Source organism: Physeter macrocephalus, chromosome 14 (genome assembly GCF_002837175.3).
Source record: "Physeter macrocephalus isolate SW-GA chromosome 14, ASM283717v5, whole genome shotgun sequence".
NCBI lineage: Eukaryota > Metazoa > Chordata > Mammalia > Artiodactyla > Physeteridae > Physeter > Physeter macrocephalus.
The window spans coordinates 107,833,718-107,856,208 of record NC_041227.1 but is presented as its reverse complement, the minus strand read 5'-3'; the positions used below and the strand labels follow the sequence as shown (position 1 = coordinate 107,856,208).

Here is a 22,491-nt window from a genome sequence, read left to right as displayed (position 1 = left end):
TGCCTTGTAGAGTTTCTGCTAAGAAATCAGTTGTTAACCTTATGGGAATTCCCTTGAATTTTATTTGTCATTTTCCCCTTGCTGCTTTTAATAATTTTTCTTTGTCTTTAATTTTTGTCAATTTGATTACTATGTTTCTCGGCGTGTTTCTCTTTGGGTTTATCCTGTATGGGACTCGCTGCACATCCTGGACTTGGGTGGCTATTCCCTTTCCATGTCGGGGAAGTTTCCCACTATAATCTCTTCAAATATTTTCTCGCGTCCTTTCTCTCTCTTCTCCTTCTGGGACCCCTATAATGTGAATGTTGTTGCATTTAATGTTGTCCCAGAGGTCTCTTTGGCTGTCTTCATTTCTTTTCATTATTTTTTCTTTATTCTGTTCCACAGCAGTGAATTCCATCATTCTTTCTTCCATGTCACTAATCCGTTCTTCTGCCTCGGTTATTCTTCTACTGATTCCTTGTAGTGTAGTTTTCATTTCAGTTTTTGTATTGTTCATCTCTCTTTGTTTGTTCTTTAATTATTCTAGGTCTTTGTTAAACATTTCTTGCATCTCTTTGATCTTTGCCTCCATTTGTTCCAAAGGCTGCAGGAATGTAGTTCTTCTTGCTTCTGCTGTCTGCCCTCTGGGGGATGAGGCTATCTAAGAGGCTTCTGCAAGTTTTCTGATGGAGGGACTGGTCAATGATTATTTTTATTTCTTTTAAAAATAATTTTAGGGTTTTTTTTCTTTATTTCTTTCTTTTCTTTCTCTGTTTTTTTCTGAGCCATGTGCCTGACAGGGTCTTGGTGCTTTGGCCAGGTGTCAGGCCTGTGCCTCTGATTTGGGAGAGCCAAGTTTAGGACATTGGTCCACCAGAGACCTCCTGGTTCCATGTAATATCAAATGGTGAAAGATTTCCCAGAGATCCCCTTCTCAATGATAAGATCCAACTCCACTCACCGAACAACAAGCTACAGTGTTGGACCCCCTATGCAAAACAACTAGCAAGACAGGAACACAACCACACCCATTAGCAGAGAGGCTACCTAAAATCATAATAAGGTCACAGAAACCCCAAAACACACCACTGGACGCCATCCTGCTCAACAGAAATACAAGATCCAGCCTCATCCACCACAACACAGGCATTAGTCCCCTCCACCAGGAAGCCTGCACAACCCACTGAACCAACCTTAGCCACTGGGGACAGACAGTAAAAACAATGGGAACTATGAATCGGCAGCCTGTGAAAAGGAGATCCCAAACACAGTAAGTGAAAAAAATGAGAAGACATAGAAACACACATTCAATGAACGAGCAACGTAAAAACCCACCAACCCTAACAAATGAAGAGGAAATAGGAAGTCTACCTGAAAAAGAATTCAGAATTATGAAAGTAAAGATGATCCAAATCTTGGAAATAGAATGGAGAAAATACAAGAAATGTTTAACAAGGACCTAGAAGAACTAAACAGCAAACAAACAGAGAGGAACAAATCAATAAATGAAATTAAATATTCTCTAGAAGGAATCAGCAGCAGAATAACGAAGGCAGAGGAACGGATAAGTGACCCAGAAGATAAAATAGTGGAAATAACTACCACAGAGAAGAATAAAGAAAAAAGAACAAAAAGAATTGAGGACAGTCTCAGAGACCTCTGTGACACCATTAAATGCACCAATATTTGAATTATATGGGTCTCAGAAGAAGAAGGGAAATAGAAAGAGACTGAGAAAATATTTGAAGAGATTATAGGTGAAAACGTCCCTAATATGGGAAAGGAAGTAGTCATTCAAGTCCTGGAAATTCAGAGAGTCCCAAACAGGATAAATGCAAGGAGAAACACGCCAAGTCACATAGTAATCAAACTATCAAAAATAAAAAACTAAGAGAAAATGTTAAAAGCAGGAAGGGAAAATCAACAAATAACATACAAGGGAATCCCCATAAGGCTAACAGCTGTTCTTTCATCAGAAACTCTTCAATCCAGAAGGGAGAGGCAGGACATATTTAAAATGATGAAAGGGAAAAACCTACAACCAAGATTACTCTACTGAGCAAGGATCTCATGCAGATACGACAGAGAAAATAAAACCTTTAAAGACAAGCAAAAGCAAAGAGAATTCAGCACCACCAAACCAGCTCTACAACAAACGCTAAAGGAACTTCTCCAAGCAGGAAAGGCAAGAGAAGGAAAAGATGTACAATAATAAACCCAAACAATTAAGAAAATGGTAATAGGAACATACATATCAATAATTTCCTTAAATGTAAATGGATTAAATGCTCCAATCAAAAGACACAGAGTGGATGAATGGGTACAAAAACAAGACCCATATGTATGCTGTCTACAATCGACCACTTTAGACCTAGGGACACATAAAGACTGCAAGTGTGGGGATGGAAAAATATATTCCATGCAAATGGATATCAAAAGAAAGCTGGAGTAGCAATTCTCACATCAGATAAAATAGACTTTAAAATAAAGAATGTTACAAGAGACAAGGAAGGACACTACATAATAATCAAGGGATCAATCCAAGAAAAAGATATAACAATTTTAAATATTTATGCACCCAACATAGGAGCACCACAATACACAAGGCAAATGCAAACAGCCGTAAAAGGGGAAATCAAGAGTAACACAATCATAGGAGGGGACTTTAACATCCCACTTTCACCAATGGACAGATCACCCAAAATGAAAATAAATAAGGAAACACAGCTTTAAATGGTACATTAAACAAGATGGACTGAATTGATATTTATAGGACATTCCATCCAAAAACAACAGAATGCACTTTCTTCTCAAGTGCTCATGGAACATTCTCCAGGATAGATCATATCTTATGTCACAAATCAAGCCTTGGTAAATTTAAGAAAATTGAAATCATAGCAAGGATCTTTTCCAAATACAACACTATGAGACTAGATATCAATTACAGGAAAAAAAATCTGTAAAACATACAAACACATGGAGGCTAAACAATACACTAGTTAATAACCAAGAGATCACTGAAGAAATCAGAGATAAAATTTAAAAGTACCTAGAAACAAATGACAATGAAATCATGATGACCCAAAACCTATGGGATACAGCAAAAGCAGTTCAAAGAGGGAAGTTTATCGCAATACAATCCTACCTCAAGAAACAAGAAACATCTCAAATAAACAACCTAAACTTACACCTAAAGCAATTAGAGAAAGAAGAATAAAAAACCCTCTAAGTTAGCAGAAGGAAAGAAATCATAAAAATCAGAGCAGAAAAAAATGAAAAGAAATGAAGAAAACAATAGCAAAGATAAATAAAACTAAAAGCTGGTTCTTTGAGAAGATAAAAGAAAATGATACACCATTAGCCACTCATCACGAAAAAAAGAGAGAAGACTCAAATCAATAGAATTAGAAAAGCAAAAGAGAAGTAACAACTGACACTGCAGAAATTCAAAGGATCATGAGAGATTACTACAAGAAACAATATGCCAACAAAATGAACAACCTGGAAGAAATGGATAAATTCTTAGAAATGCACAACCTTCCAAGACTGAACCAGGAAGAAATAGAAAATATGAACAGACCAATCACAAGCACTGAAATTGAAACCGCATAAAAGTTTTCCAACAAATAAAACCTCAGGACCAGATGGCTTCACAAGGGAATTCTATCCATCATTTAGAGAAGAGTTAACACCTATCCTTCTCAAAGTCTTCCAAAATATAGCAGAAGGAGGAACACTCCCAAACTCATTCTATGAGGCCACCATCACTCTGACACCAAAACAGACAAAGATGTCACAAAGAAAGAAAACTACAGGCCAATATCACTGATGAACATAGATGCAAATATTCTCAACAAAATACTAGCAAAAGAATCCAACAGCACATTAAAAGCCTCATACACCATGATCAACTGAGGTTTATACCAGTAATGCAAGGATTCTTCAATATATGAAAATCAATCAATGTGATAAACCATATAAACAAATTGAAGGAGAAAAACCATATGATCATCTCAATAGATGCAGAAAAAACTCTCATCAAAATCCAACACCCATTTATGATAAAAACCCTCCAGAATGTAAGCAAAGAAGGAACTTACGTCAACATAATAAAGGCCATAATGACAAACCACAGCCAACATCGTTCTCAATGGTGAAAAACTGAAACCTTTTCCACTAAGATCAGGAGCAAGACAAGGTTGCCCACTCTCACTATTATTGTTCAATATACTTTTGGAACCTTTTGCCACAGCCATCAGAGAAGAAAAAGAAATAAAAGGAATCCAAATAGGAAAAGAAGTAAAGCTGTCAGTATTTGCAAATGATATGGTACTATACACAGAGCATCCTAAAGATGCTACCAGAAAGCTACTAGAGCTGATCAATGAATTTGGTAAAGTAGCAGGATACAAAATTAATGCACAGAAATCTCTTGCATTCCTGTAAACTAATGATGAAAAATCTGAAAGAGAAATTAAGGAAACACTCCCTTTTACCATTGTAACCAAAAGAATAAAATACCTAGGAATAAACTTACCTAAGGAGACAAACGACCTGTATGCAGAAAACTATAAGACACCAGTGAAAGAAATTAAACATGATATCAACAGACGGAGAGATAGATATGCCATGTTCTTGGATTGGAAGAATCAACATTGTGAAAATGATTATACTACCCAAAGCAATGTACAGATTCAATGAAATCTCTATCAAACTACCAATGGCCTTTATTCACAGAACTAAAACAAAAAATTTCATAATTTGTATGGAAACACAAAAGACCCCAAATAGCCAAAGCAATCTTGAAAAAAAAAATGGAGCTGGAGGAATCAGGCTCCCAGACTTCAGACTATACTTCAAAGCTACATTAATCAAGACAGTATGGTACTGGCACAAAAACAGTAATATAGATCAATGGAACCGGACTGAAAGCCCAGAGATAAACCCACGCACATATAGTCACCTTATCTTTGATAAAGGAGGCAAGAATATACAATGGAGAAATGACAGCCTCTTCAATAAGTGGTGCTGGGAAAATAGGACAGCTACATTTAAAAGAATGATATTAGAACACTCCCTAACACCATACACAAAGATAAAGTCAAAACGGATTAAAGAGGTAAACGTAAGGCCACACACTATAAAACTCTCAGAGGAAAGCATAGGCAGAACATTCTATGACATAGATCACAGCAAGATCCTTTTTGACACCCTTCCTAGAGAAATGTAAATAAAAACAAAAATAAACAAATGGGACCTAATGAAACTTAAAAGCTTTTGCACAGCAAGGGAAACCACAAAGAAGATGAAAAGACAACCCTCAGAATATGAGAAAATATTTGCAAATGAAGCAACTGACAAAGGATTAATCTCCAAAATATACAAGAAGCTCATGAAGCTCAATATCAAAAAAACAAACAACCAAATCCAAAAATGGGCAGAAGATGTAAACTGACATTTCTCCAAAGAAGATATATAGATTGCCAACAAACACATGAAAGGATGCTCAACATCACTAATCATTAGAGAAATGAAAATAAAAACTATAATGAGGTATCACCTCACACCAGTCAGAACGGCCATCATCAAAAAATCTACAAACAATAAATGCTGGAGAGGGTGTGGAGAATAGGGAACACTCTTGCCCTGTTGGTGGGAATGTAGATTGATACAGCCACTATGGAGAACAGTATGGATGTTCCTTAAAAAACTAAAAATAGAACTACCATACGACCCAGCAATCCCCCTACTGGGCATATATCCTGAGAAAACCATAATTCAAAAAGAGTCATGTACCACAATGTTCATTGCAGCTCTATCTACAATTGCCAGGACATGGAAGCAACCTAAGTGTCCATCAACAGATGAATGGGTAAAGAAGATGTGGCACATATATACAATGGATTATTACTCAGCCATTAAAGGAAACAAAATTGAGTTATTTGTAGTGAGGTGGATGGACCTAGAGTCTGTCATACAGAGTGAAGTAAGTCAGAAAGAGAAAAACAAATACTGTACACTAACACATATATATATGGAATCTAAAAAAAAAAATTTAAGAAATGGTTCTGAAGAACCTAGGAGCAGGGCAGGAATAAAGACGCAGATGTAGAGAATGGACTTGAGGACACTGGGTGGGGAAATTCTAAGCTGGGATGAAGTGAGAGAGTGGCATGGACTTATCTATATTACCAAATGTAAAATAGATAGCTAGTGGGAAGCAGCAGCATAACACATGGAGACATGTGACCACCTAGAGGGGTGGGATAGGGAGGGTGGGAGGGAGGTGCAAGTGGGAGGAGACATGGGGATATATTTATATGTATAGCTGATTCACTTTGTTATAAAGCAGAAACTAACACACCATTGTAAAGCAATTATACTCCAATAAAGATGTTAAAAAAGTTCATTTTTTGTTTGCTTTTTATTTATTATTTGTGTGAAAATTATTATAAACCTATGACAGTACAGTACAATATAGCCCATTGTGTTAGTTGGGTATCTAGTACAAACAAATTGGACTTACAAATGCACTCTTGGAAGGGAACTCGTTTGTATGTAGGGAACTTACTATATTTCTTTCTACAGATTTTTTCTTAGCTCAATTTAGAGTTTGTTTGTTTCTTTGTTTACAAGTCAGAAAGACTCTAATCTTTACTGAATCTTATTATATCTTCATACTTATTTGCATGGTGAAGTCCCTGTCCCTAGAGAAGATGGAAAGAACTGTTAGATTTGGATTAGGACTCTACCTTTAACAATGGCCGCTTGGTCCAAAGACTAGCCAGCAAAATTTTAATAACTGGTTGATGTGGGGACACAGAGGTCTGGCTCCCTTGATGGAAACTAAGGCTAGTCTAAAGGACCATCATCCTAGGTGGGGCTGGCTGAGGCCTCATCCTGCTTCCTTCCCCTCTCCCACAGGTGTTGTTTGAGAGAACACACTCCAGTAAGCTTCCTATACACTAATCACCACCTCAGATGCCATTTTCCTGTTAAACTGAACTGCAACAAAGTGTCATATCTTTTCGTCCCTCTTATTGACATCAATGTCCTGATCAGATTCATAATCTGATGTCAATTTCATAACTCAAAATCACATGGTAGTATATTCATACAGTGGAAGACTGTATAGCCATCAGAATAAACAAATTATGGCTATATAAAACAACCGATATAAATCTCGTGAACCTATTATCGAAAGAGAGAAGACAGACACAAAAGAAAATATCTACATGATGCAGAGTGAAAAATGCATTTTATATAAAGTTAAAAAGCAGGAAAAACTAATGTAAAGTGTCAGCACACAGGATTGTAATGACACTTGGAGGGGGAAGTAATGGCAACGTTCTTTTTCTTGATCTGGGTGCTGGCTACACAAGAGTGTTCATTTTGTGAATATTGATCAAATTGTACACTCATGATTGTGCAGTTTTTAGCAGGTGGATTATTTTCCACTAAAATTTTATTAAAAACAGAACTTGGTAATATAGCCTTTAGTAAAGTGAAGTGACTCCAAAATTTAAGGCTGTATAGGCATTTTAAGAAGCTCAGAAATAGAATATCCCTGCTGCTTATTGTAAGCCAGGCCATCATCACATCAAACATGAACAGATCTGTACACTGCAGAATCTTTTAAATATATATGCTACAAAAATATTTCCTCTTTCTTCATGATGACAAATTATCATGACTGGACAAATGACCGTCACTGGAATATTTGGAAAGCACTTAAGATGGAGAAAAATCCAACAAACAACATTTGAAATCCATTCAAAGAAAATTGCTCTCCAAATAGCTGAAAAGCAAAGAGGGCAATTGATGGCAACTTATGACACAACAAAATCAATTAGCTTGTTATTGGATTAGCTTGCTTTTAAAATGAATGGGTTGAAGACAACAACACAGTCAGTTAACTCCTTTCTATCTGTCCAGTATGACAAGTAGAAGTCACGTAAAGTTGTGGCTCTGCAAAGAATGAAAGTTGTTGCTAAGAGTTGTCTTCATTAAGATGGTTTTTGGGTAGTAAAAATAACCCACTATAAACTAGAGTAAGCAAAACCAGAAAGTTATCTAAAGTATACTGGTATACCCAAGAGATTAAAAAACACACACACACACACACACACACACACACACACAAATATATAGGTGAACAACCAGAAACTTGGAAACATGGGAATCAGGAGCTGGAACCAAGGTGCGTTTTCTCTCAGATAAATAAATACATAAATAATATTCATGGCATTCTAAAGTACCATTAAAATGTAGAACTTTAGTCTCACATATTTCCACATAAGTTAATAAATAAAATAAGTATAAAACCCATTATAGCTTATATATATACCCTATAAGTATTTAGATCGAGTTATAATATTTTTGTTTCTTTGAATTTATTCCCATGCAATGAAACTTTCTTTATAATTGTGAGATATGTTGAGGACTTAGCTGGGGCAAACCTGATGTCCTTCCACTTTATAGGATGTATGAAAATACATGACGAGAGGTTTGGGAAATTTTTCTACCCTAGCAAACATCCCACACTCATCTTAAAATGTACATCAGAGAACATCACTCCTCTCTCCATATAACTCACAGGAAAATTCAAGACCCTGTAGTGGCCTAGAAAGCCAACCTTTCACAACTAGGATTCCCTGAACAAATTGAGCTATTATAAGTTATTCACTGCATATAATAAATTTACTTATTTTTTATGCATCTGGAATATATTAGCTCTGTACCATTCTAGAAATAATTGATCAAAAATGTCACTCAAATCATTTTTATCTGGTATAGCTCTCTTGCAGAGTTGAGAAAGTCTGCCAGACTCTACTGTCCAACCAAGTTCTCCTTTACTTCTCTTAACTCATCCTGTTCTATTTTCTCCTCTACTCATCCTAGCCCAGCTTTAAGGGCTGTCTTGTGATTCCAAAAACAAGCTGGATGTGTTCTACCTTAGGGTCTCTGCACTTGCTGTTCCCACTATCTGCAATGCCCTTCCCCCTGGATATCTACACAGTTTGTTCCCCTCCCACCTGAATATTCTCAGCAAGGTGTACTCTACTGTCCCCACTGCTACCCTCTCACACACATACACTGTAACATTTTTCTTCCTTTAATTTTCACAAATCACGCACATTATATATTTATTTTATTTTTTATTGTCTGTCTCTTCTCTTGCATCAGAACAGAAGCCTAATGAAAGCTGAGCTTTAGTAAACAGTTTGCATTTGCTGTGTCTCCTAAAACAGTGCCTAAGTTCTCCATGAATTTGTTGGATGAATAAATGAATTTTTATAGAAAACAGTCTTAACGATTACATTTTGCAGCATGTTGAAATAGAAAAAAAAAAGTACATTATCAAAAAATTGTGATTAACCTTATCTTGAGTTGGCCAAAAAGTTCCTTCAGTGTTTAAGTAAAAATAAAGGACACATTTTTCATTTTCACCAAGAACTTTATTGAAGAACATATTCACTGTTTTGTTCCACTACCTTCTGCCATTTTTCAGGAAATTTCATAATTCCAACTTCCCAAAACTTTTTATCTTTTTGAGCAAAAAACTGTTCCAGGTGCCTTTTACAGTCTTCCAGGGAATTAAAAATTTTTCCACTAACAGAATTTTGTAAAGACCAAAATAAATAGAAATCCAAAGGTGCAATGACTGGTGAATATGGCAGATGAATCAGAACTACTCAGCCAAGCTGTAACAGTTTTTGCCTGGTCATCACAGAAATATGAGGTCTTGCATTATACTGATGGAAGATTATGCATTTTCTGTTGACTAATTCCGAACTCTTTTCGTCAAGTGCTGCTTTCAGGTGAGCAGTACTTGTTGTAATTCATTGTTTGGTTTTCCAGAAGGAGCTCATAATAGAGGACTCCATTCCAATCCCACCATATATACAACATCACCTTCTTTGGTTGAAGACTGGCTTTGGTATGGTTGGTGGTGGTTCATTTCACTTGCCCCATAATCCCTTCCATTCCACATTATTGTACAGTATCCACTTTTCATTGCCTGTCACAATTTGCTTTAAAAATGTTACATTTTTGTTATGTTTTAGTAGAGAATCACATGTGGAAATATGGTCAAGAAGGTTTTTTTCACTTAACTTATGTGGAACCCAAACATCAAAGCAATGAACATAACCAAGCTGGTGCAAATGATTTTCAACACTTGATTTGGATATTTTGAGTATGTTGGCTATCTCCCATGTGGTATAAGGTTGAATGTTCTCTAATGTCTCAATTTGATTGCTATCAACTTCAACTGTTTGTCTTGACCATGGGGCATCATCCAGTGAGAAATCTCCAGCAAATCTCCAGCAAATCTCTTCGCAAACCACTTTTGACACATTCGATCAGTCACAGCACCTTTTCCTACACTGCACAAATTTGTTTTTTTTTTTTGCATTTCAGTTGCGTTTTTACCATTCTTGAAATAAAGCATAATATGCCTGAAATGTTGTTTTTTTCTTCCATCATCAAAACGGCTGTACAAAAATTCACCAGTTTTGATGTTTTCTTTTTTTTTTTAATGCATGCTGATATGACAGCTGTCACAATACAATCTAACAAAACTGTTTCAAATGAAGTCAAAGACAACAAGTGCTACTAGAGCCATCTTATGGAAAAAACTGAACGAACTTTTTGGCCTATCCAATAGATCAAGTTATAGAACATCATTTTATCAATGGCCAGTGATAAGAACAGTTCTGCTTCTAAAGTGATAGAACACAGGGTTTTTCATGGGCATTTATAACCTATGAGTTTTCTACCAAGGCATAAGGAACTTCTCTGTATAAATCCTTATTTGTCAGATGCAGCATCCAGCATCTCTTCACCAAGATTGCAAGCCTCTTCTAGTTCAGTGACTCCCTTTGAGGCCAAATTCAGGCTGTCATCTCAGGTCCATTTGCCCAGTAAACCCATAAATCTGGGTTGTATATTCTCAGGCTGTGAAATGGCTGGAAACAGTGTGGGGACTGCCACTTATAAGGGCAACCAAGAAAAAGCCTGCAATACACTTTCTATTTTCAGACCATACATTTAAAGGTGGCTTCCTTCTCATGGTAACTACTCTTCAAAGTTGACCCCAATGCATTGCATCACATCCTTGCCCTTGTAAAATTCCCTTTCAATGTTGAATCTGTACATGGATACAAAAGTGTCTTTGTGAAAGTTCTGGGCCTAAGCTTTAAGAAGGACTAGAAGTCTCTACTTTCATCCTCTTAGCAGCCTTGAGTTGCCATGATAGAAGCCCAGCTAACTTGCTGGGGGAAAAAAGCACAATGAGAAACCATGAAGAGGAAGAGACCCTGGGACAACCTGGGGGCAGAGAGAGAGAGAGAGACCTAGCTATGCTTGTGTCCTAGCCTACCTCAGCCTCATTTTGTGGCTGTCCATCAGTACACCAGTGATGTGAATAAACCATCTTGAATGTTTCAGCCCACTTGAAATCCCATATAATTTCAGCCCCAATCAATATCATATGGAACATAAAATCTATCCAGCTAAACCTACTCAATGTATAGAATAATGAGAAATTATCATTGATGATAAGTTGGTGGTTGTATTAGGTCACTAATTTGGGGATTTGTTTTGCAGCAACAAGGAATTAAAATGATTACGACTACTAATAATATACTTTACTGGGTGAGGAAGTCAAGGTGTCGGGCTCTCTTTAAGGAACATATAGGATTGTAAGACCTCTGTCTCCATCTCATTTCCTGTTTCTCAGCATAGAAATTATGAACATAGCTGAAGAAATGTTGGGATGACTACCTCTAAAGTGATTCTTCCCAAGTGGTTCTGTCTTTCATGAGAATGAAGATTCTGAATTTTAAAACATTAATTACTTCTTCTCTAATTATGTGACTGCTCCTTTTGCTGACCATGGAGAAGTGCAGACTTCTTACATCATCTCAGATGGGGATGGATAGCAGAAAAAGTTTTTAAGTCTGGTGTGGCAGAGCAACACAATTAACACCTGTATATTATCCTGCCACATCTCTTCAGACCAGACAGACACATGTCAAAGCAAATCCTCTTGGGCTGACAAACTATTTCAAAACAGAAAGCTGCACCCAGTTCTTACACACTGGAGTTGAGCCAATATTTGGATTATTATAGCAAATATTCATTAGACTTTATGACCATCACAAACAGCTTGTATCCTGAAGATATAAAATAAACTACAAAGAAAAACCTTAAAACAAGAATCTGTCTCTATGTTTCAATAAAAGAACTGAAAGATTTCAGGATTAGAGGCTTCACTCAGTAAGGTTCCTAAGCCAACTTCATTAAAGTTGAACCCAAGTGAGCAATCCGGGAGTCAGGAGTAGAATCCTACTCTTCTCAAATTTGTATTTACCTTCCTTTATATCATATTTATCCTATAGGTTCTGGAATAGCGCTTCCAGTTGCTTTCTTTTTTAAAAAAAAATAAATTTATTTATTTATTTTTGGCTGTGTTGGGTCTTCGTTACTGTGCGAGGGCTTTCTCCAGTTGTGGCGAGTGGGGGCCACTCTTCATAGCGGTGCGCAGGCCTCTCACTATCGTGGCCTCTCTTGTTGCGGAGCACAGGCTCCAGACGCGCAGGCTCAGTAGTTGTGGCTCACGGGCTTAGTTGCTCCATGGCATGTGGGATCTTCCCAGACCAGGGCTCGAACCCGTGTCCCCTGCATTGGCAGGCAGATTCCCAACCACTGCACCACCAGGGAAGCCCCTGCTTTTGTTTTTATAGCAAATAAATGTAACAATCTAATCTGCTCACATTCAAACTGGAATTCACAAAGCTCTTTATAAAAAGTTGCGTTAAATAATTAAATAAGCAGATTATCATTACAGTGAATTAAATAAATGGATTTGGTATATCTCTAACACTCTTGTGTAAAGCCTGTTTAAATTCTATAATCCCAACTGGATGCAACATACTTAAATGAGCACTATTAACTTGCATTTTTTCTATTCTGTTTAGAAACACAATAACAGTTGAGGTATTTATTAAGAAAATATCAACTCTATTTGCACATTCATAAAGAGAATATTACAGAAACAATTTTAATTTTCATGGGTATAATTTGTTAATAAAATTAGAATGGAATACAATTAGGTACTTTAAGATCTTTCAGCGTTAATTAAAAAGCTAATAACTTGAATGGCTATAAATACTGAATTAGTGAGACTAATGCTCCAGGCAGTTAAACTTTTATTTGTCATTTACTGAAGATCACTTAACTGGGATGCCATCTTTATGTCAGGAATCCTTTACCAATGGAACTTCATGAATTTTAAGATTCCTAAATCTTAGATGATGTGTCTCTGAAATATATGCTTTCATATATCCTTGCACCCCACTCTGGGGATTCCCTAACAATCACAACCACTGCCTTTGACTCATTCCATTAAGGAACTTTACTGTCAGCAATTTTCCTGCCTCTCTCAGCGCTAATAGTGATTTCTAAGCTTTAGAGAAAGGAAAAGTAGCTCCTCTAGAAAAATAAAAATGAAGGGTTCCAGTTCTATGGTTTAAGAGGCTTATCAATATTGGATTTAAATAGAAATAACATTTTAAGAATGGACAATATGAGCCTCAAATGGATTAATATTACCAACTGGTGGAAATACATCAAATAGTGTTTGATGTATATTTTTAGCAATGAAATTCATGAGTACATAACACTTAAAACAAAATAAAACAAAATATCATTAGTCACCTTTGGATGATGCTAGGGAACCAGTCCATTATTCTTAAAACTTATTAAATAAAGTAAAAGAATTTTTAAAATTATCTGATGTTCTTTTATAAACTATCTCAGAACACCTCATCAGGAATTCTTCTGGGAGTAATACATAAACAAGGAATAACAGAACATCACTTCTTTGCAAGCCACAATAAAATAAAGGATCTAAGCAATAATCATCAATGGTTGCCAAAGCCATTAAATTTAAAAATGCCAGAGTAATCTGGTAACAATTCAATCCACTGATCAATATTATGTCTATATCATTAAGCTTTTGCTGCAATAATGTTTTAAAAATTATCGCAAAACTCAGTAGCATACAGCAACAAACATTTCTTTCTTGGTTATTAAAAGATTGGGTCTACGGGTCAGCTGATGTTAAGTTAAGCTTTAAACTCCAAACTGTATGTTGGTTTCAGGTCTATTTTGTCTTCACAATCTGTAATCAGAGATTAACGAAGCAGGCTCTATTTGGCAGGGGGCAGGAATTCTAGAAGGCTAAACCAGACATTGCAAATACCTTTGAAGCCTTGGCAAAGATGTGGAGTACATTGTATCCATTCACATTCCACATGCTAAAGCAAGTCAAATGGCTAAATGGAGTGGAGAGGTACACTCTTCGTATGAGGGGTGGGGAGAAGCAAGTATGAGGAGAAAGATTATTTGTTGAACAATAATAGGATCCACTACATCACTAAAAAAAGAGAGACAACCAGACATGTGTCTTCTGATGTAATCAAATAAAAAGTAGGCAACACAACCTCTGAAGTACTCTAACCCAGCCTCTATATCAAACTACCAATCTACAGTAAATAAAGGGACAAAAGAAGATATTAAACAACATCACAAGGAAGTAATTGGCAAAATCTAGCACGTGGAAAACACTACAGAGCAATGACTGGGAGGGAGGGAAAAATTCTTCTCACCAAACAGAAGTAAATGTTGTTAAGAGGTGAATACTTTTGAGATGGTGTTATATAGTCCTTTGCTTGAGTCTCCCTACTTATGCCTTGTACACAAGTCAAAAATTTTTTCATCTCACTGTGATAACAGTGGTAAAAACTAAGGTCCCTCAATATGCATTTCAAAGATAAAAATGTGTCAATTATGACACCATTTTTTCTAAGAAATAAACAATAGATTCTAAGACTTCTTCCCCTCTGACACAGCAAGAGAAGACCTGAGAAGACGTCAAAAACAGATGTGTTTAGATTTTCCCCAAGAATGATTCTTAATGAGCATAAAACTACTCTGTGTGAGCAAGGTACTTTAGTTAGGTGAGCTGTTTCTTGGCAAAGGAAATCTCCTCAAATCCTTTGGTAGCTACAAAATATTTTGTTTCATACCCAAGGAAACAGAGCCACTGAGCATGTTTTCATAAGTGAGTGAGGATGTGCTTGTTTTGTAGAGAAAAATACCAATATTATTTGAAATTATAATCAAATGGCAACATAGTTTTAGGAGTCATAAAGAAAATGGAATTTCAACAGAACCAGCATTAAAAAAAAAAAAAAAAAAAAACAGCTTGTGAATACAGAGCTCACATTATCTTCCCTTCAAGAAAATGGGCAGTGCTAGCTTCGGCAGCACATATACTAAAATTGGAACGATACAGAGAAGATTAGCATGGCCCCTGCGCAAGGATGACATGCAAATTCGTGAAGCATTCCATATTTTAAAAAAAAATGGGCAATGGTTACTCCTGTGTGGCATTTCAATCCACTGTGATTTACCTGAAGGAAATCATTAAATCTTCTCAGCATTTTAGAATTATAGCATGATGATGAGACACCTAACAAGTACTCAGAGGAAAGACTGGTTGCAAGTGCCTGCCAAATTGTTTAATGTTTGTCAAACTTGAATTGCATTTGAAGGATATGTTGGTAGTAATGGATTTCCAGTTCTATGACCACCTAGGCAAGGCTTTGTAGCCATTACAAGGTGCAGTTTATTACCTTGCATTATGTTTGAGAGTATTTTTGTGAGCAGGTTCACAAACACAAAGGGCAAAAAATATAAGAAAGCGATTTCTTTTATTGCTCAATATACAGCAGTTAGAAATAATTTGGAAATTTTTCAAATATCTCATTTGGAGAAATTCTTAGATCTACTTAGGAGTGATTATTTTTTCAGTGTTACTAAATAATTTCCTGTAGTTAAGAGGGGAATTAATTCCTAAGGGAGTTATGTCTAGTTGTATAATAGAGGTAAAAGGTCAAAAAACAGGTATCAAATTTTGAATAAAATTGTTTTTAACAATGATTAGCTGTGTGTGACTTTGGATCATACAATTGAACTTCTCTGGACCTCAGTTTCCTCTTCACAGAACAAGAAATAATACAGCCTGCCTCACATAATTGTGGTGAAGATTACATGAGCTTAGTTCAATGATTACTAAAATGTAGACACTCAAAATTGTTAGCCGAATCCAAATTATTAAACTAGAGCAAATAAATGTAACTGAATTTTGTGAGTTAAAAGCACTATACAAATATAACACAAATTTTATAAACTTTGTTTTCAGCTGTCTTATTTTGGGGTTTTTATTAGTGAAAAGACCATGTGTCAAAACTGAAACCATTCTCTCTTTTTACCTTGATATATAATCAACCAGTTTGTGGAATCTCATTAAATAGGAGCTTGAACTTCTGGTGTAAGAAACAAAGAACTATTATTAGTGGTAATATGGAATGCTTCAAAATGATTATGTGAAAATTGTAAAAGTTGTAGATAAACTGCAAAATGTGAAGGGAAATTCTTCTGTATAAAATCTAGCCACTGTAAAGTGAGCAACTAGCCTCTTACACAAAGTGCCAGAGAAGCTATGCCTTACCTCTGTTTGTACAACTGATTCACACACACAGAATCTGTAATTTATGTGCAAATAAGTACAAGCAGGGGAGACGTGTATGTTCTTTATGATTTTGGCACACAGTTGTCACTTTTAGTCCAAAACACACTTAAACCTGGCCAATTTTTCTCTACACTTTGAAAGAATCATTTTCTTTTGGCCAGAGACTCACTGTAAGAATTTTCAGGCCTAGAGAGAAGGTTTTGTTTACAAATTCAGAAGGGAGGAAGATCAAAATCTAGGCAAGAACAGAGGAGGTCTTGTAACCTTAGCTCCTTATGGAGTCATACTTCCAACTTCAGAATGAGAGCTGGCTGCACTCAGCAAAAAGGTTAATTTTCTTTCAGGTGAGTGAAACAGTTCCCCAGTTAGAGAACACACTTCCAGTACTGCTGCATGTGTTCTTTAGCAGAATTTTGCTCAGAGACTCCAGTAACAGTGTCTGTGAGAGTGTACAGCAAAACACATTAGCTACAAGCAAGGAAGGGAAGGCTAAAATCCATGGACCCATTGAGGTGTGTGAAGAGGAAGATCAGAGAAGGCTGCCATGCCAGATCCCATCTCAGAACCACATGACCCAAAGGATGGCAGCACAAGTCCTACTTATTATTATCTTTCATTTCTGTGAATTAAAAATACCAGTTACTGATACTTTTGAACAATAATGAGACCCCAGTAAATATCATTCTGTTGTCATCTTCCAAACTTGTCAGGGTATACTATATTCTATTTTCTTCCATTCCTTTTCATAACAGAAGTTTCTTTCACTACAACACTTAGGCCATAATCTAGAGACATATTTTAACACTTTTCTTACATATAAAATTAATAAAAATTGATTGTGCCTCATTAAAGCATCACATAGATAATATAGTACTTTCAGTCTTTGGTAAATCATTATAATGGCTAATTTTTATTAGTTTGATAAAATTTGTCTATTTAATTAATGAAATATATACTATTTGAGATACTATACTATTTGAGATAGTTTTTTTAATATAATATTATGTTCTAATGAAATAAGAAACAAGGCACATCTCAAAGGCCCAATTTACAGGGTAGAAATATTCTAGGACAACTTCTTGCCATTCAATGTATTTTTCACTTTCAAATATTCTCTCCCCCAGAGGTAAATTTTCAATGAAATTCAATCAGCATTTTCTGGAAATGTTTAATGAATCATCTACTATATTTCTCTAATAGTTGGGACCATTTATCATGCTACTTACAGTTTAAAAAAAAAGAAGCCTGGGCTTCCCTGGTGGTGCAGTGGTTGAGAGTCCGCCTGCCGATGCAGGGGATGTGGGTTCGTGCCCCGGTCCGGGAGGATCTCGCATGCCGCGGAGCGGCTGGGCCCGTGAGCCATGGTCGCTGAGCCTGCGCGTCCGGAGCCTGTGCTCCGCAACGGGAGAGGCCGCAGCAGTGAGAGGCCCGCGAACCGCAAAAAAAAAAGAAGGCTATGAGAATAATTTGATTAAACACACACACACATCTATACTCAATATACAAGTTTCTTATTCTGATTAAAAATATAATACTTTATAGATAAGTCCAAGACACTCACCTTGGTGAAACAAAAATAGGCCAAGGGGCCCAAATCCAGGTTGAAACAAAACTCTTTAATCTGTTTTTCACAGGACTGTATTTTACCATAAATTCTTTCTCCAGCATCGTTTAAGTGTGAGTGGGCAGCTGTAGAGGTGTCCATTAAACATACGTACTTTCTCAAACAACCTATAGTCATTGCTTCTCTATCATAATTCAGCAAAGAATTCTCATTATTAACCAGACAAACCAAAATTTACTTGTATCTCCTTTGGAATGAGGCTTAACTGTTTGGAAATTAGAAACATTCTTACTTTAAGGGTCAGAGAAGAATTGAGAGATTTGGTCCAACCTCTCTTTCTTTCTTTCCTTCCCTCCCTCCCTCTCTCCTTCCCTCCTTCTCTCCCTCCTTCCCTCCTTCTTCCCTCCTTCCTTCCCTCCCTCTCTCCCTCCTTCCCTCCTTCTTTCCTTCCTTCCTTCCTTCTTTCTTTCTGCAGATGAAGAAATGGAATTTCAGAAAAGTGGTGTTTCGTGCTCAAGATCAAATAAGTATCAATGCCTGAGCTGACAAACCTAGATCTCTTTACTCCAGTTCTAAGGTTCTTCATATTAAAGCTCTGTGGCTTGTTGGTGCTCTTCCCTCACACAGTGACAGTCTAATAGGAGAAACAGAGAATAAACTATAAATAAGCAAGTAAATAGAGTAATTCCAAAATATAGTAATAAAAAGAAACCTTTGCTAAGTTCTTAGTGTGTGCCAGGCATCATTCTAAGCACTTTTTTCATTAATTTGTATGCATTCCTCATATACCCCTCTGAGGTGGATACTACTGGTAGCTTTTACAGATGAATAAATCTGAGGCATAGAGAGACTGAGTAATTTGTTCACAGTCATAGAACTAGGAAGCAGTGGAATCAGGATTCAAACCCAAGAAGAGACAAAGTCACACAGATATTAAGTGCAGGACAAGATTAAGAAGGAGCCAGTCCCCAGTAAAGGAAGGTATGCAAAATTCTTGAGTCAGGAAAAAGCTGGGTGCATCAAAACACTAAGAGAAGACTGGTGTGACTGGAATATCATTTTTAAAAGGGAGAAAGAGTGACAGGAGATAACAGGGGGAAGAGTGGCAAAGGGCAAATTATGCAGGACCTTGAATGCCATGAATAAAATGTTTAGTTTTTAAGCAGTGAAATGGAAAGCCATTGAATATTTTTTTAAACATATCTATAACATGATCTGAATTACATTTGTCTTAAGTTCACTCTGGCTAGAAAATCCATATTGAGATTTGACAAATGATTTGACAATCATTTCTTTCTTCATTTATCCATTAATTCATTTACTTAACAAGAAATTGCAAAGTGCTAATGTTAGCACACAATTTCACCCCAAATTTCCTATCCCAGACATATCCTTTATTCACCAAACTAAATATATATTCAGTAATAGCAAATGATTATATCTAGAGGTTTCCCAGTAATTCCTGAATCTTAGTGGCTTATACAACACTAACACATGTACTTGAAATATGAACTAATCAGCAGGTCATCTCTATTAAGTCAACCAGTTGTTTAAAGGAGATACTTTTTCCCCAGAATCAACTGGTTATTTTGACATCATGTCCTATTCCTTAGAATTTTAGTCTTCTTGCTTTGTATTTCCAGGTAGGAACATAAAAAAATTGTTGCAAAATGGTAAATATACATTACTCTGACAGGTGAATACTAGGCTCCAACAATGATAAGTAGTGCTTATAATACTACCTTCAGAGATTATACTGAGACATAGCACAAACCTAAGGGTTTTCAGTCTTGGTATAACATTCACCTTATACACTTAGCAAATAGGAAAAAGCAATCAAAAAGCATGAGTACTCTGAAACATCATATATTTCCCTCATGCTATCCAAGAGTTCAATTTAACAAACATTTATTAAATATCTACTATGTACAAGGTGTTATTCTAAAACACTATGGAAGTTACAAATATAAATGGTATGCCTTCGAGCTTATAAAATTCCTTTAATGACATGAGGTTTTGATATCATGCAATTTTACTTCATATTGCTAGAGAATAATACCAAAGATTACATTTTGCAGTAAACATTTTGCAGAAACCTAAAAGTAGCTTTCCCAGTAAATCTGCATTGTGTCACATTTGTTGAAGCAGGAGTATCTTTAAACATTCAAAAGACTAAAAAAGAAATTTCAATGGCCACAGATGTATCAAAGGATCATTCATCTTTTTATTCACAGAAGCACAGGTTCATAAAATCTCTGAATAGAAAGAGACCTACAGGGTATTCAATACAGTGTTTTCTGGATTCACAGTAACAGAAGAATCACCTGGGGTGCTTTTTAGTAACATAGATTCCCAGGCTCTGGCCACTAGAGATTGATTCAGCAGATCTGGGTGGAGCCAGACAATCTGTACTTTGTATAAGATTCTCAGATGATTTCAATATATAGCCAGGTTTGAGAACACAAATTTAGCCCAACACCTGCATCTGTAATTTAAATATGGTCTGTGCTCTCTTTCCTAACAAGTTGTCATTTACCATCTATGTCTGCTTTAATACACTTTAGAATAGGAGAATAGGACCCTGACTCTTAGATAGCTGTAGTTACTAGAATGTCATCCATATTATTTATATATATTTATATATATATTATACACACATGTGTAGTTGTTTGTTAATATATGTCTCTACAAACAATGTTGTAAGCTTCCTGAGAGCAGAGTCTAGGGCTATTTGCTTTACTATTTCATATCTAGCACTTAGCTTGGATCAGACCTTGACATTTAGGAGGCAGTCATTAAGGTTTGCTGAGAGCATATCTGATTGAATGAGGTCCTTCATTAGTTTGACCTTATGTCTCTCTAAAACATCCATCTCCTGTGCTAGTTTTTATAATTCCAGGAAACTTGAAAAATCCATACTCTAGACACTGAGTATAAAAACACAAAGTACACTCTTCCCTTCTCTCAAGGTCCTTAATTATTTACCTAGAAAGGCAGATGCAGATACTTTTAATCAAAAACTGTTAAGTGCTATGTCAAAATAAATATGAAATAAAGGTGGGAATGGAGAGGAAGGCAACAAATCTACCTGTGATTGATTTAGAGGAAGGACAGCAATAGATGTCAAGGAATGTTTTTCAAGACAAGTGATGCTAAGTTGAGTCTTGATGGCTTAGCACTTGAATTATTGAACATTCACACATATTAAATTAAATAGAACAAATTATATTATTCTTCTATAGGTAGCCTTTTAAGTATAGAGAAGTCTGTCTCTCAAACTTTTTCTAGGACAAATATCCAAGTTCCTACAATTATTTCTCACAAAACTATAATGTTTTTTGTTTTGTTTTTTGTTTAAAACATATGGAAAAATGTTTTTGTTCCATAGCAAATTAATTTAAATATCCTGAATGTTGCATAATCTAAAGAAGACTCTGAAGGCAAGGAATATAGCACATGGCTTTCAAGTTAAAGAGCTGTAACTGAACTCCAAAGGCACCTACTATACTCATGAGTAACAGGACTTCTGTAGTTACAGTGTGAGTTACAAACAAGCACTGATATACAGACCATCAGCAAATCCCAAGCCTCCTCCCTCAGCATCCTAAATCCAATTGAAAGCTGCAAGATGACCAACACAAATGGGTTTAAAATGAGACAATGACAATTGTTAGTCTTACCATCTTGGCTAACTTCATAGAATAACTTCCACAATCAACAGATATGTAGGAATCATATAAATATCTCCGGGTAAGCAGTGCTATTTAATAAGCTGGGGAAAGATAGCTTGGAGTTGATGCCGTTGTCATAGAAACAATTCCTGCTTATTAAATCAGTGAGACGGCTGGAAAAATGTGGACTTTTCTGTTCTGGTTAAGTGTAGTGCATGGGAAAAAATGTTGAAATGTCAGAAGGCAGAGATAATAGCTGCAATGGTAAAATACTATTCTCATTTTAAGTTAATTTTCCCCTTGTTTTCTAAAGGCATACACTTAGTAAGGTATCTCTCCACTCTTCAAAGAAGAAAACAAGAACTTTTAAATTGGAAATGACAAATTACATTTTTTCAAAGGGATTTGGGAAAATCTACTGCGCTCCTCTGAAGAACTAAACTCAAACTCAGATTGCATCCATCTACTGGAAAAGTACAGACCCCCAAGGTAATCAAACAAACAGAACAGCTGCTAGATGTCCATTAAAACAGTGCAAGAAAGGCACTTATTTGATGCATTTCTCCTGGGAGGTTTGTATCTAAAATGAAACTAGAAATCACATTCCCTGCTGTAAAGTAACTCTGGCAGACCCCAACCTGGGAATATACTTGTAATTAATAATGAAAATA

The 22,491-nt window shown here is 36.1% G+C and overlaps 1 non-coding gene across 1 annotated transcript; it reads left to right on the top strand.

The window, feature by feature from the left end:
- The first annotated feature begins 15,302 nt into the window (after nucleotides 1–15,302).
- LOC112066027 (U6 spliceosomal RNA) lies at nucleotides 15,303–15,409 on the top strand. Its single transcript, XR_002892387.1, has one exon. It is a non-coding gene; the product is annotated as a U6 spliceosomal RNA (small nuclear RNA).
- The last annotated feature ends 7,082 nt before the right edge of the window (nucleotides 15,410–22,491 follow it).